Source organism: Peromyscus californicus, unplaced genomic scaffold (genome assembly GCF_007827085.1).
Source record: "Peromyscus californicus insignis strain IS unplaced genomic scaffold, ASM782708v3 Scaffold_1__1_contigs__length_55948999, whole genome shotgun sequence".
Classification (NCBI taxonomy): Eukaryota; Metazoa; Chordata; class Mammalia; order Rodentia; family Cricetidae; genus Peromyscus; species Peromyscus californicus.
Genome location: NW_026294492.1, coordinates 48,875,302 through 48,886,189, shown reverse-complemented (window position 1 = coordinate 48,886,189; position 10,888 = coordinate 48,875,302).

The window sequence follows — 10,888 nt, the reverse complement described above, 5'->3', positions numbered from 1 at the left end:
GATGTTTTTCTACCCCCTCTTCCACAATGTTCTCTGAGCCATGTGGAGAGGGGGCATGATACAGTTGTCTTATTTAGGACTGAGTAATCATCAGTGTAGGTGTATTTTGAGACATCCTCACATTATTCTTTAATAACCTAAGATGTTCCTGGAGTAGAAGCACTTGAGAAATGTAGGGAGAAAGGCTCCAAGTCTAATGCAATCTATTGTAGTTATCACTGAGGAATTTACAGCTAGAGATTAGAAATGGTCCTTGCAAAGGCAAGATGCATTTCTGTTGAATAAAATCAAGTCCATGCCAGGTGTGGTGGTGCATACCTTTAATTCCAGCACTTGGGAGGTAGAGGCAGGTGGATCTGGGTCCAAAGCTAGCCTGGTCTACAGAGCAAGTTCTAAGACAGCCAGGTCTACAAAGAGAAATCCTGCCTCTAAAAACAAAACAGAATGAAACAAAACCAACCAACCAATCAACCAACCAAACAAACAAACAAACAAACAAACAAACAAATAAAACCAACTATCCAAGGAAACAAAAGGACTCCACTCTGGACACTTAGAAACTTTCCCAAAGACTCTGGTATTCAGCTCAGTTTCAGCCTCCAGACCTACTTCATCCTGCCTTGTGTTAAAGGTCTCCATCCTCAGAAGAGTGTTTTGTGTGAAAGGGACATAACAAGTCAAGAGGTAAAAGCATTTGTTTGTTTGTTTGTTTGTTTGTTTTTCAATTCTTGAAGCCTCCCTCCTCCTGCCGTCCTGCCCCAGTTTCTTGAGTAAGTTTCTGTGTTAAATTCCTATTGTTGTGACACTCATAGTTTATTTTGACTCACAGATTTGAAGCCTTCACTCCATGATCGGTCCAATTCATTGGTTTGGGACAGTGGTAAAGCAGATTTGGGCCCATCCACCTCTTCTGAGATACACCCCTAATGACTCAAAGACCTCCCCTCCATTAGTTCTCACCTCATAAAAGTTATGTCACCTCCCAATGTTCCAAAATAGCAATCAAACTTTTAATACATGGACCTTTGGGGATATGTCAGCTCCAATTACAGTAAAATAAGTTAAAAGTGATTTTATTCTCATGGAGAAGGGGCACATAAGGGGTTCACAATTTCCTTTGTGGAAGGGATTGGATTAGATTAGATTATCTATTCTTTCCCCTCAAAATTGTATACAATAAATTTAATTAATCTTTAGGGAGGAAAGCATGCTTCATATTTATTACTTGAGTCACTTTAATCCTATCTTAATATTACCTTAATCTTATGTATTTAAGGATGAATTCAAATATAATATGGTCTTTTTGTGTTTCCTTTTTGGACAAAATAAAATAGAGTAGTATAAAACAAAACCCATCATGTCAAGGCTGGACTGGGCACCAGCAAGAGGAGAAGAGAAGCAAGAGCAGGCACAGGAGTCAGAGACCTGCTCATTCACACACTCAGGAGGGCCATGAAAATACTCAGCTGAAAGTTAGAACATAGACTCAGAGGACCTGGTGCAGACCCATGCAGCCCCGATGCTGGCTGCTTCAGTGTCTGTGTGTTCATAGGAGCCTTGCTGAGATGAGTCAGAGGACCTTGTTCTCCTGGAGTCCTCTACTCCCTCTGGCTCTTACACCTTTTCTGCCTCCTCTTTCGCTGGGTTTCCTGAGCTCTGTGGAAAGGGATTTGATCAAAACATCCCATTTAGAGCTGTGTGTTCCAAGGACTCTTTCTCTGCATACTGTCTGTCTGTGCATCTCTGCATCTGTTCCCATCTGCTGTAGGAGGAAGCTTCTCTGCTGGTGACTGAATGAGGCACTTGTCTATGAATATAGCACAAGTCATTTTATTGATACTTTTTTTTTGACAAGTAGCATTGGGTTCTACCTTAGGTCTCTGTGCTATCTAGTCTCTGGTTCTTGGTCACCCAAGCAGTGCTAGGAACAGGTTCCATCTTGTGGAGTGGGCTTTAAGTCAAATCAGACAGTGGTTGGATACTCCCGAAAGTTTTGTGCCACCATTGCCCTAGCATGTCTCTCAGGCAGGACAGATTGTAGAAGAAAGGTTTTTGTGTCTGGGTTGGTGTTTATATTTCTCTTTTGGTAGCCTGCAGAGTACATTCCCACACCAAAGACACTAGAACATAGGGGTGAAGGTTCCATGTAGGTACCATCTTGGCTTCTCCATTGAATGAGTTGTGTGGGTATTGTCCTGAGCAATGGGTTCCCTCTGTCAGTTTGTGAAGAGCAACTGATTATCTCAGTAACAGCCTGGATTGTTTGGGAATATCCATGGGACTCCCTTGGCCAACGACTCAATCAATTGCAACCCAGTCCTAGTACTGGAAGCCATGTTAGGTGTCAGGAGATGGTCAGTTGGAACTCTGTCTCCCCTGTTATAAGGAGACCTCATTAGGATCACTTTCATATGATATAGGAAGTTTTCATTGCACTTGGTTTGCATATCATCTCTCAAATGCCCCTCAGTTCCAGCTGTCTCTCCCCGAATTCCCTCCTTCATCCTTATCTTCCCTCCCTCTCCCCACCTGATCCTCGAAATATCATCCCCCTCCCCCAGTCCACCTATAAAATCTATTCTATTCTCCTTCCCTGGGAGATTCATGCATCCCCACCTTGGGCCCTCCTTATTATCTAGCCTCTCTGGGTTTGTGGATTGTAGTATGGTTATCCTTTACTTTATAGTTAATATCTACTGATGAGTGAGTACATACCATGTTTGTCTTTATGGGTCTGGGTTACCTCACTCAGGATGATTTTTTTCTAGTTCCATTCATTTGCCTACAAATTTCCTGATGTCATTGTTTTTACAGCTGAGTAATACTTCATTGTATAAATGTACCTCATTTTTTTTTATCTATTCTTCTGGTGTGGCACATCTTAGGTTGTTTCCAGTTTCTGGCTATTATGAATAGAGCAGCAATGAATATGGTTAAGCAAGTGTCCTTGTGGTAGGCTGAAGTCTTCTTTGGGTGTATGCCAAGAGTGGTATAGCTGAATCTTGAGGTAGATAGATTCTCAACTCTCTGAGGAACCACCATATTGATTTCTATGGTGGTTGTACAAGTTTGCCTTCCACCAGCAATAGATAAGTGTTTGCTTAATCCACAACCTTGTAAACATGAGCTCTCACTTGTGTTATTGATCTTAGCCATTGTGACCGGTGTAAGATGGAATCTCAAAGTAGTTTTGATTTGATTTCCCTGATGGCTAAGGATGTTGAACATACTTTTATTTCTCAGCCTCTTGAGTTTTCTCTATGGAGAATTCTGTTTAGATCTGTAGTCCATTTTTTAGTTGGACTATTTGGTTTGTTGATATCTAGTTTTTGAATTCATTATCTATTTTAGATATTAGTTTTCTATCAGATGTGGAGTTGGTAAAATTATTTTCCTATGCTGTAGGCTGCATCTTTGTCCAAATGACAATGTCCTTTGTCCTTCTAGAAGCTTTTCAGTTTCATGATATTGCATTAATTGTTGATCTTAATGTCTGAGCTATTGGTGTTATGTTCAGGAAGTCTTCTCTTGTGCCAATGAGTTCCAGGCTATTCCCTTCTTTCTCTTCTATCAGGTTCAGTGTATCTGTTTTTATGTTGAGGTCTTTGATCCATTTGTACTTGAGTTTTGAGCAGGGTGAAAAGTATGAATCTATTTGCATTCTTCTCCATGTTTGACCAGCACCTTTTGTTGAAGATGCTGTCACTTCCCCAGTGTGTATTTCTGGCTTCTTTATTAAAAATCAGATGTCCATAGATTTGTGGATTTATGTCTGGGTCTTCAATTTGATTCCATCAATCAATGTGTCTGTTTTTATACCAATACCATGTGGGTTTTATTACTATAGCTCTGTAGTACAACTTGAAGTTGGGTATGGTGAGACCTCCAGCAGTTCTTTTATTTTTTATTGTTTTAAGTATTCTGGATATTTTGTTTTTCCACATGAGGTTGAGAATTGTCCTTTCAAGGTCTGTGAAGAATTGTGTTGGAATTTTGAAGGGTATTATGTTGAATCTGTAGATTTCTTTTGGGAGGATGACCATTTCTACTATGTTAATCCTACTGATCCATGAGCATGGCAGATCTTTCCATCTTCTGATGTTTTCTTTAATTTCTTTCTTCAAAGACTTGAAGTTGTTATCACACAAGTATTTCACTTGTTTTGTTTGAGTTACTCCAAGATATTTTATACTGTTTGCAAATGATATTTCCCTGATTTCTTTTTCAGTCCATTTGTCATTTGTATGTAGGAGGGCTACTCATTTTTGTGAATTAATCTTGTATCCAGTTAGTTTGCTGAAAGTGTTGATTGGCTATTAGAGTTCCCTGGTAGAATTTTTATGTTCTCATATGTATACTATCATCTGTCAATAAGGATACTTTTACTTCTTCCTTTCCAATTTGTATTGGAAATGCTCTCCTTTGGTTGTCTTGTTGCTCTAGTTAAGCATTCAAGAACTTTAATGAATCAGTATGGAGATCACATAGAACCTTCTCTTGTTTCTGATTATAGTGGAATTGCTTTGAGTTTCTCTCCATTTAAGTTGATGTTGGCTGTGGGCTTGCAGCAAACTGCATTTATTATGTTGAGGTATGTCCCATGTATCCCTAATCTCTCCAGGACTTTTATCATGAAGGGGTGTTGGATTTTGTCAAAGGCTTTTTCTGCATCTAATGAGGTGATCATGTGTTTTTTGTCTTTCAGTTTGTTTATATGGTAGATTTTATTTATCTATTTTTGTATATTAAACCATTTCTGCATCTCTGGAATGAAGCATACTTAATCATAGTGGATGATCATATATATATATATAATAAAGATATATATGCATATAAATTTTTTTTTGATTTTTCGAGACAGGGTTTCTCTGTGTAGCTTTGCGCCTTTCCTGGATCTCACTCTGTAGACCAGGCTGGCCTCGAACTCACAGAGATCCGCCTGCCTCTGCCTCCCAAGTGCTGGGATTAAAGGCGTGCGCCACCACCGCCCGGCCATATAAAATTTTTTATTAAAAAAGATTTTCTTTCTTTTTACATACCAACCCATTCTCCCTCCCTCCTCTTCTCCTGCTTTCCCCACCTACTCCCCTAGAGAGTAAGGCCTCCCTTAGGTAGTCAACACAGGCTGTTTTACCATGTTGGGGCTAGACCTAGCCACTCCCTCCTGCATCAAGACTTAGTAAGGCATTGCACCAAAGGGAATGGAGTCTAAAAAGCTAGTTTATGTACCCAGGATAAGTTCTGGTCCCATCGCCAGGGGACCCACAAACACATCAAGCCACTCAACTTTCACCCACATTCAGAGGGCCTAGTTCAGTCCCATGCAGGCTCCCCATCTGTCAGTCCAGAGTCCATGAGCTCCCATTAGCTGGGGTGAGCTTTTTCTGTGTTTTTTCCCATCATGATTCTGACCCCCTCTTGCTCTTATAATCCTTCCTCCCTCTTTTCAACTGAACTCCAGATTCTTGGCCAAGTGCTTGGCTATGGAGCTCTGCATCTGCTGCCATCAGTCACTGGATGTAGGTTCTATGATGACAATTAGGGTAGACACCAATCTGAGTGTAGGGGAAGGCTAGTTCAAGAACCCTCTCCACCAGTGCTACGAGTTTTAGCTGGACACAATCTTGTGTGTTCCTGGGGTTTTCCCTAGCTGCAGATTTCTCCCCATCCCCTTAATGGTACATTCTGTCAAGACATCTCTTTCATTGCTCTCCTTCCCTGTCTCTTCCCCATGTTCCCACCTCCCATCGCTTCCCATCCCCTCCCCTCTATTCCCCCTCTCAGTTTGCCCAGGAGATCTTAACCCTTTCCCCTTCCTGGGGCAATCCATGTGTGTCCCTCTTAGTGTTCTCCTCTTTATCTAGCTTCTCTGGGGTTGTTGATGGTATCCTGGTTATCCTTTGCTTTGCTTCTAACATTCACTTATGAGTGAGTACATACCATGTTGGTCTTTCTGGGTCTGGGTTACCTCACTCAGAATGATTTTTTCTAGTTACATCCATTTGCCCGCAAATTTCATGATGACATTATTACCTCTGTGCAATACTCTATTGTGTAAACGTACCACATTTTCTTTATCCATTCTTTGGTTAAATGGTATCTTGGTTGTTTCCAGATTCAGGCTGTTATGAATAATGCTGCTATGAACATAGTCGAGCAAATGTCCTTGTGGTGTTGGTTGAGCATCTTTTGAGTATATGCCCAGGAGTGGTATTGCTGGGTCTTGAGGTAGGCTGATTCTCAATTTTCTGACATACTGCCATATTGATTTCCAGAGTGGCTGTACAAGATTGCATTCCCACCACCAGTGGAGGAGTGTTCCCCTTACTTCACATCCTTTCCAACATAAGCTGTCATCAGTGTTTTTGATCATAGCCATTCTGACAGGCATACCATGTTATCTCAGAGTCCTTTTGATTTGCATTTCCATGATGACTAAGGACGTCTTTCAGCCATTTGAGATACTTCTGTTGAGAATCTCTGTTTAGCTCTGTAGCCCATTTTTAAATTGGGTTATTTGATATTTTGCTGTCTAGTTTCTTGAGTTTTTTTTTAATATATTTTGGAGATCAGCCCTCTGTCAGATGTGGGGTTGGTAAAGATCTTTTCCCATTCTGTAGGCTGCCTTTTGCCTTATTGTCTATGTCCTTTGCCTTACAGTAGAAGCTTCTCAGTTTCCAGAGGTCCCATTTATTAATTGTTGCTCTCAGTGTCTGTGCCACTGGTATTATATTTAGGAAGTTGTCAACAGTGCCAATGCATTCAAGGTTACTTCCCACTTTCTCTTCTATCAGGTTCAGAGTAACTGGATTTATGTTGAGGTCATTGATCTACTTAGACTTGAATTTTGTGCATGGTGACAGATATGGATCTATTTGTAATCTTCTACATGTTGACATCCAGTTATGCCAGCACCATTTGTTGAAAATACCTTTTTTTTCCATTGTACAGTTTTGGCTTCCTTGTCAAAAATCAGGTGTTCATACATGTGCAGATTAATGTCAAGGTCTTCAATTTGATCCTGTTGGTCCAAATGTCAGTTTTTATGCCAGTACCAAGCTGTTTTTTATTACTGTAGCTCTATAGTAGAGCTTGAAGTCAGGAATTGTGATGCCTCCAGAGGTTGCTGTATTATACAGGATTCTTTTAGCTATCCTGAGTTTTTTGTTTTTCCATATGAAGTTGAGTATTGTTCTTACCAACGTAAGTGAAGAATTGTGTTGTGATTTTGATGGGAATTGCATTGAATCTGTAGATTGCTTTTGATAAAATTGCCATTTTTACCATGTTGATCCTTCCTCTCCAAGAATATGGGCAATTTTCCATTTTTTGATATCCTCTTCAGCTTCTTTCTTGAAAGACTTTAAGTTCTTGTCCTACAGGTCTTTTACTTGCTTAGTTAGAGTTACCCCAAGGTATTTTCTATTATTTGTGGCTATTGTAAAGGGTGATGTTTCTCTAACTTCTTCCTCAGCCCATTTATCATTTGTACAAAGAAGGGCTACTGATTTTTTTGAGTTAATTTTGTATCCTGCCACATTACTGAAGGTGTTTATCAGCTGTAGGAGTTCCTTGGTAGAATTTTTGGGATCACTTATGTGTACTATCATATCATCTGCAAATAGTGAAAATTTGACTTCTTCCTTTCTGATTTGTATCCTCTTGATCTCCTTTTGTTGTCTTATTGCTTTAGCTAGAACTTTGAGTACTATATTGAATAGGTATGGAGAGAGTGGACATCCTTGTTTTGTTCCCAATTTTAGTGGAATCGCTTTCAGTTTGTCAACATTTAGTTTGATGTTGGCTGTTGGCTTGTTGTATATTGCCTTTATTATGTTTAAGTATGTTCCTTGTATCCTTGATCTCTCCAAGGTCTTTATCATGAAGGTGTGTTGGATTTTGTCAAAGGCTTTTTCAGCGTCTAATGAGATGATCATGTGTTTTTTTTCTTTCAGTTTGTTTAAATGGTGGATTATATTGACACATTTCTGTATGTTGAACTATACCTACATCTCTGGGATGAAGCCTACTTATCATGGTGGATGATTTTTTTGATGTGTTCTTGGATTTAGTTTGCTAGTATTTATTGAGAATTTTCGCATCAATGTTCATGAGGGAGATTGGTGTGTGATTCTCTTTTCTAGTTGCATCTTTATGTCGTTTGGATATCAGGGTAACTGTAGCCTCATAAAAAGAGTTTAGCAATGTTCCTTCTGTTTCTATTGTGTGGAACAATTTCAGGTTTATTGGCATTAGCTCTTCTTTGTAATTCTGGTGGAATTCTGCTCTGAAACCATCTGGTCCTGGGCTTTTTTTTTTTTGTTGTTGTTGGAAGGCTTTTGATGACTGCTTCTATTTCCTTAGGGGTTATAGGTCTATTTAAACTATTTTCCTGATCTTGATTTAATTTTGGTGTGTGGTACCTATCCAAAAAATTGTCCATTTCTTTTACATTTTCCAATTTTGTGGATTTCATATTTTGAAGTATGACCTAATGGTTCTGTGGATTTCCTCTGTGTCTGTTATTATGTTCCCCTTTTCATTTCTGATTTGTTAATTTGGATATTCTCTCTGCTCTTTGGTTCACTTGGATAAGGGTCTATCTATCTTAATGATTTTCTCAAAGAACCAACTCTTTGTTTCATTGATTCTTTGTATTGCTCTTTTTGTTTCTAGTTTATTGGTTTTAGCTCTCAATTTGATTATTTCCTATCTTCTACTCCTCCTGGGTGAATTAGCTGCTTTTTATTCTAGAGCTTTCAGGTATGTGTTAAATCACTAGTGTGAGATTTCTCCAACTTTTTTATGTAGGCACTTAGTGCTAGGAACTTTCCTCTTAGCACTTTCATAGTGTCCCATAAGTTTGGGTATGTTGTGCTTTCATTTTTGTTGAATTCTAGGAAGTCTCTAATTTCTTTCTTTATTTCTTCCTTGACCTGGGGGTAATTTAGTTGAGCATTGTTCAGTTTCCACCAGTTTGTAGGCTTTCTGCATTTTGTGGTGTTGTTGAATTCTAGCTATAAGCCATGGTGGTCTGATAAGATACAGGGGGTTGTTCCAATTTTTTTGTATCTGTTGAGATTTGTTTCATTATAGAATATGTGGTCAATTTTGGATAAGGTTCCATGGATGCTGAAAAGAATGTATATTCTTTTGTGTTTGGGGGAAATATTCTATAGATGTCTGTTATGTCCATTTGAGTGATAGTATCTGTTAGCTCCCTTATTTCTGTTAAGTTTCTGTCTTGCAGATTGGTCTAGTGGTGAGAGTGGGGTTTTGAAGTCTCCCACTATTAGTGTTGGGGGATTGATGTGTGATTTGAGCTTTAGTAATGTTTCTTTTACAAATGTAGGTACCCTTGTATTTGGAGCATAAATGTTCAGAATTGAGACTTCCTCTTGATGGATTTTTCCTGTTATAAATATGAAATGCCCTTCTTCATCTCTTTTGATTGATTTTAGTTTGAAGTCTCTTTTGTTAGATATTAGGATAGCTACCACCAGCTTGTTTCTTAGGTCCATTTGATTGGAAAGTTTTTTCCCAACCTTTTACTATGAGGTAATGTCTGTCTTTGAGGTTGAGGTGTGTTTCTTGTATGCAGCAGAAGGATGGATCCTGTTTTTGTATCCATTCTGTTAGCTTGTGTCTTTTTACAGGCGAATTGAGTCCATTGATATTAATGGTTATTAGTGACTAGTGTTTGTTAATTGTGTTATTTTTTTGGTGGTAGTGTGTGTGTGTATTTCTCTTCTTTGGCATTTGTTGATGTGAGGTTATCTGTTGCCTATGTTTTAGTGGTTGCAGCTAGCTTTCTTAAGTTGGAGTTTTCCTTCTAGTACTTTCTGTAGGGCTGGATTTGTGGATATGTAATGTTTAAATCTGGTTTTGTCATGAAATATCTTGTTTTATCCATCTATAATGATTGAAAGCTTTGCTGGGTATAGTAGTCTGGCTGGCATCCATGGTTCCTTAGTATCTCCAGAACGTCTGTCCAGGACCTCCTGGCTTTCATAGTTTCCATTGGGAAGTCAGGTGATATTCTGATGGGTCTGCCTTTATATGTTACTTGACCCTTTTTCTTTACTGCTCTTAATATTCTTTCTTTATTCTGTATGTTTAGTGTTTTGACTATTATGTGACAAGAGGGGTTTTTTTTTGTGCTCCAGTCTATTTGATGTTCTGTATGCTTCTTGTACCTTCATAGGTATATCTTTCTTTAGGTTGGGAAAATTTTCCTCTATAATTTTGTTGAATTCTCTCAGTTTGTGTTTTTTTATTGCTTCTATTTAAATTTTAATGTCTTGAAGTGTTTCCTTCACCTGTTTGATTGTTTTTTCTTGGATTTCTTGACCTTCTTTAAGGGATTTCTTGATTTCCCTCCATTTTTGTGTCTTTTCCTCCATTTCTTTAAGTGAATTTTTCATTTCCTTTCTTAAGTCTTCTATCATCTTCATAAAGTTGTTTTTAAGGTTGTTTTCTTCTGGGTCCTCTGCTTTGGCATGTTCAGATTTGTTGTAGCATCACCAGGTTCTGGTGGTGCTGTGTTGTCTTTATGTTGTTTAATGTGTTCTTACACTGCCTTCTACCCATCTCTTCCTTTAATAAGAACAGGTGGGGCTCCAGGTCACTCTTCTTCCAATTGGTCCAGATGGGGCCTCTGGCTCCTGTGGTTGTTCTTCTTCCCAAGTGGTCCAGGAGGGGGCTTATAGCTCTAGTGGTCACTGTTCCCAATTGGTGCAGGTTAGGCTTATGGCTCAGGTGGTCACTGTTCCCAATCGGTGCAGGGTAGGCATATAGCTTTGGTGGTCATTGGTGCGACAGGGGATGGTTGCCTTGGCGAGGGGGGGTGGGGTGGGTGGGGAGAGGCAGCTGCCCAGTCACTGGTGCT